Source organism: Ipomoea nil, unplaced genomic scaffold, assembly GCF_001879475.1.
Source record: "Ipomoea nil cultivar Tokyo-kokei standard unplaced genomic scaffold, Asagao_1.1 scaffold0480, whole genome shotgun sequence".
Taxonomy (NCBI): Eukaryota; Viridiplantae; Streptophyta; class Magnoliopsida; order Solanales; family Convolvulaceae; genus Ipomoea; species Ipomoea nil.
Genome location: NW_017616908.1, coordinates 3,076,975 through 3,082,869, shown reverse-complemented (window position 1 = coordinate 3,082,869; position 5,895 = coordinate 3,076,975).

Genomic DNA, 5,895 nt, shown 5'->3' with positions numbered 1-5,895 from the left:
ATAATAACTTATTCTTTCTCATGGGTTATAGATTAATTAATTAAGTGGTCTTAAGGGGCCGTAACACGGGGTGTTACACTACCCTATGGGATGATCCTAAGTTGGATCATGGAGAAAAAGGGGGTAGACCTAAGCCACACCGAGGTCAAAACCGCCAATGGCATGGTTTTCAATGTCCAAAACCTCCGCCGCAACGGCATCTACTACACCGAGGGAGGGCACTATCTCACTCTCGAAGAAATTTGCCAAAAACCCGAGGAGGAACGTAGGGAGTTGGTTGATAGGTTGGACATCTCCAACAAAAAGCTCAAGCGAGCCATGCAAGATTGCGGAGGTGCGGAGGAAAATGAGGGACAAGAAGAGGAGGACAAACCTAACCCGTCAGTACACCCACAGCCAGGAGGGAACCCGAGGGGACAAGGCGAGGATTCGGTCAACGAACTCATACTCGCACAGCTCAACTGGCAGAATCAAATCATGGAAGAAGGGTTCTCATCCTTGATACGCACCACGCGCGCCCTCGATCAAAGGGTGGAAGCGATCGAGGCCGCCCTGGGCACTCGCGGTGCATCCAGTTCCAGCACAGGAAACCGAGGTACAACCGAAAACTTCTCTATCACAACACCATCAAAAGTCCAGCCTACCCCAAGCCAAAACAAATGTGAGGCCACAACCCTAATCAGGAGGCCGAGCTACGAGGTGTCTAGGGGTGAAAGGATGGACTATAACACCGGGCTTCGGGGACGAAGCCCCTTGTAAGGGGGGGAGAGTGTAACACCCCGTGTTACGGCCCCTAAAACCAATTAGTTAATTAATCAATAGCCCAAGAGAAAGAATAAATTATAATGATCAATTAGGGAAAAAGGCCCACCATAGTCCGTGGGCCCTCATGTCTAAACCCAACCCCCAATCCCAATAGGATTAGACTCTAAATAAGATCCCTAGATCTATAAATAGGGAACTTGGGAGGCACCTAGAATCCCCACCACAATAATCTCTCACCACCCAAAGAGTTCCAAGAATTCCCCTAGGAGAAATCAAGAAATCAAGAAAGCTTAAAGAAAGATCCTTCATAGCCAAGGAATTAATTAAGGCTAAGAGGTAACCCATGTCTCAACAAAATCTATTTTTATAGTTATGAATTCCCCTTAGGGTTTACCCCCATGTTATTGTGATTGGCGAGATTGAGGATGGATATTGATGTTGATGTGATGATCCCATGAGGGATCTTGATAATCTTGATATTGGGAGTTTCTTGATAATTATGATGTTCTTGATGATTATTTGGGATTCTTGATAATTATGTGTTGTTCTAGATAATTGGGTGATGTTCTTGATGCTTATGTGTTATTCTTACCGAATCTTGTAATTAGAAGGCGAATCGTATTCTCGTTGATATAAAAACGATTAGAACCCTAGGTTGTATCGTGTGCTATGATTCTTGGATTATCGGGTGGGAAATCGCATGTTTGGGTGTTGATTATGTTTAGAAAAGCATGATAGGTTATGTGCCGTTCGTTTCTCGTATTTGATCCGTTAATTGTCTACGTGATGTCGTTAATTGCGTTGTGAAGTGTCTAAGCATGGTTTCGGGTTCCACACTGGTTCCCGGGGCGTAAAAGTGATGAAAAGAGTCAGTGGGGGGTAGGTGGGGGGTAGGGGACCCGCCACCTACCACGGCCGTACAGTGTTTCCGGCAGCGGGCAGCCGGCGGGCGGGCAGCTGCCCGCCGGTGACCCGCTGCCCGGAATAGTGAAATCCGGCGGGCAGCCGGCGGGTGACCCCCCACCCACCGGCTACCCGCTGGAAACTTGTCCCACCCGGGACCCCGGCTTCCCCGTTTTATGTTTCCCCGACCCCCGTGGTGTCCCGACGGACTCCGTTTATCGCGCCTATGTCTAGTTTGATATTTCGGGTACCGTTCGTAGGTTTATGAGTCTATTATATTGCATGCTAGTTGAATTGGGATCCCGTCGACCTAGGTGGAAGGAGTATGAACCCCTTAGGACTATTCTTAGTATGTGATGGATCACGCATAGGTTATGATATACGCTTTCTCCCCCTTCCCAATGTGTAATGTGGGTTGCATGTGCTTGCTATGTGTTATGTGTGTGTGTTACCCCAATTCGGTTGCGATCGGATTGGTTATCCTGAGCTGCGGTTCAGAAGCTGGCTGCGGTCAGATTGATATCCTTGGGCTGCGGTCCACCGTTTGGTTGCGATCAAACGTTTCTATACGAGCTGCGATTCGTCCTCTTTCCTGGCTGCGGTCAGATGACATTCTCTTGGGCTGCGGTCCACTGTTTGGTTGCGATCAAACACTATGATGAGCTGCGGTTCATCGGTCGGTTGCGATCGACCCCTCCGTGTTGCGATACGGGGCAGGGTGCTGCGGGGCCGTGTCAGAGCTATATGCGCTGACCCTCATGTATGGGCATGCGATTGGTCCTGTGGCGCCAACAAAGTGTGTTATGTGTTGTGTTATGGATGAATTGCGATTATGAGTATCTTTGGGGATGTGACTATGGGATTTATGTTGGGGATTGTTTATGTTGGGTTATAATTATTGTTTATGCTTTGCCTTATCTGGTTGCCCGTTGTGAACTGCATACGCTTGTTATAACTATTGCTTGTGTCTAGCCTTATCTGTCGAGTCATTCTCGGTTTTACAAGCTAGAGTTCGTAGGATATATCTTCATGCTCAAAATGGTTTTCGTATATCTATATATATCTCTATATGTATTGTATTTCAACGCGTTGGAGTGGGTTACCGGCATCTCTCGCTGAACAGATATATTTGTCTTTCAGGCACAGAGGATTAGAGCACTGGAGCGCGCTAGGACTGGAGCTTAGCAGTAGATTAGTTTCTCCTTTCGGCCTGCGTGCCATCTTATGCATTATATTCCAGTGGATATTAGTTAGACAGCCTGTGCACCTGGGTTCTCTAGCTCAGGTGTGGCATAGCACCCCGTACTCTTATGAAATACTTTGGGATGTAATGAGAAACTACCTTTAATATATAAGTTTTAAATGTCTTGAAAATCTGGGGTGTTACAGCAAATCCTATTCGGCGAAAAAGTGGTCTTACGCGGACCCCACGGCAAGCGGGTATCTTACCACGGGACCCACAAGGATCCAGACATCAAAGTGGTGAACATGATGAAAATGAAGAAATACCTCACACATGGAACGAGGCCTTCCTATGCTCAGTCAAAGATCTCAACACTAAGGTAGCCGAGCCCCAAACCATTCCAGTAGTAAATGAATTCACCGATGTCTTCCCGGACGAGATCCCCGGGGCACCCTCAGCCAGAGAAGTCGAATTCACTATAGATCTAATGCCTGGCGCCGCCCCCATTTCAAAACCACCCTACAGACGGGCACCAAAGGAAATGAAGGAACTAAAAACACAACTCTATGAATTACTAGAAAAAGGATACATATGCCCCAGCACCTCCCCGTGGGGAGCACCAGTACTATTTGTCAAGAAAAATGACGGAAGCATGCGACTATGCATCGACTACAGAGAATTAAACCAAGTCACAATAAAGAATAAGTACCCTCTTCCCCGAATCGATGATTTGTTCGACCAACTCAAAGGAGCAGGGGTATTCTCAAAAATCGATCTAAGGTCCGGGTACCATCAGATAAAGGTAGCCAATCCAGATATCCAGAAAACATCATTTCGTACGTGCTACGGTCACTACGAGTTCACAATAATGCCCTTCGGACTCACCAACGCACCCGCAATATTCATGGACCTCATGAACCGAGTATTCCGACCTTACCTCGATGACTTCGTCATCGTGTTCATTGACGACATTCTAGTCTACTCCCAAAACAAAGAAGAACGCGAAAGACACCTCCGCACAACCTTGCAAACTCTAAGGGAACACCAACTATACGCCAAATTCTCTAAGTGCGAGTTTTGGAAAGACAACGTGACATTCCTAGGCCACGTGATCACCAAAGAAGGAATCAGGGTGGACCCAACCAAAATCCATACTGTCATGGAGTGGCCCACACCAAAATCACTCTCGGAAGTTAGAAGCTTCCTAGGGTTAGCAGGCTACTATTGAAGGTTCGTACCGGATTTCACCAAAATAGCTCAACCCCTCACCAGACTCACGAGAAAGGAAGCCCCCTTTCATTGGGACGACAGCTGCATCGCCGCCTTTCAAGGACTAAAGGAAAATCTAACCACAGCACCCATACTAGCCCTTCCCTCTGGAGTGGAAGGATTCGAGGTTTTCAGCGACGCCTCCAAGAAAGGACTAGGATGCGTACTAATGAAAAAAGGCAAAGTAATAGCATATGCATCCAGACAGCTCAAAACTCACGAGGAAAACTACCCCACCCATGACCTCGAGCTAGCAGCCATTGTGTTCGCCCTAAAAATATGGAGACATTATCTATACGGAGTACAATGCAAAATTTATACGGATCATAAAAGTTTGAAATACATCTTCACCCAAAAAGACCTCAACATGCGATAACAAAGATGGTTGGAACTTATTAAGGATTACGACCTAGACATCCAATACCACGAAGGAAGAGCTAACGTGGTGGCAGACGCCCTAAGCCGGAAGACCAACCATTCCCTCAACACCACTTGGATCTTGTCAAACGAGATATGCAGGGAATTCCAAAGGTTAAACCTGGAGGTAGTAAAACAAGGACAGACAGATTCTGAGATCCATCTATTCAATATCAAGATCCTACCCACACTACTCGAGGAAATCAAGCTCGGGCAACGACGAGACCCGGAACTGGAGAAAATACGACTCCACCTAACTCCATGAAAAGACGGACCTTTCAAGATATGGGAAGATGATAGCCCCCACTACCAAGGGAGGTGGTGCATACCCTCAACGCACCCCCACCTAAAACAACAAATCCTGGAAGAGGGACACAATTCACCATACTCAGTACACCCTGGAGGCGACAAATTATACCAAGACACGAAGAAGATGTTTTGGTGGCCCAACATGAAGAAGGAAATCGCAGACTTCGTAAGCAAATGCCTAAACTGCCAAAGAGTGAAGGCCGAACGGTGCAAGCCTAAAGGACTCGTACAGCCCCTCGAGATACAACAAGGAAAATGGGACTCTATATCCATGGATTTCGTTGGAGGATTACCCACAACACCAACAGGCAAGGATAAAATCTGGGTAATAGTAGACCGGTTAACCAAGACAGCACGATTCATTGCCATGAAGGAAACGTGGACAATGACTCAGTTAGCCAAGGCATACATGAAGCAAGTAGTGAAGTACCATGGGGTTCCCCGAAACATCGTGTCCGATAGGGATTCCAGATTCCTCTCCCAATTTTGGAAGTCCCTCCAAAAAGCCTTGGGAACACGACTAAGCCTGAGCATGGCCTTCCACCCCACCACCAACGGGCAGACTGAGATAACCATCCAAACACTCGAAGACATGCTAAGGGCCTACATGATAGACTTCCGAGGGAGCTGGGAAGAACACTTAGACCTCATCGAATTCTCATACAACAATAGCTATCACGCAAGCATCCACATGGCACCCTACGAAGCACTATACGGCCAAAAATGCAGAACCCCTTTATGTTGGGAAGATATGGTTAACCCAATGACACTTGGACCTCAGTATCTACAAGACACCATAACCAAGGTCAAACACATACAAGAGAAAATGAAGGCCGCCCAAGACCGTCAGAAATCTTACGCCGACCTAGGGAGGAAACAAGTCAAATTCTCCGCGGGGGAGAAGGTATGGCTAAAAATCTCACCCACACGAGGGGTGATGCGTTTCGGGAGAAAAGGGAAGCTTAACCCCCGGTTCATCGGCCCCTACGAAATCGCGGAAAGAGTCGGGAACCTAGCCTACTGCCTCGCCCTACCCATTGAACTAGAAC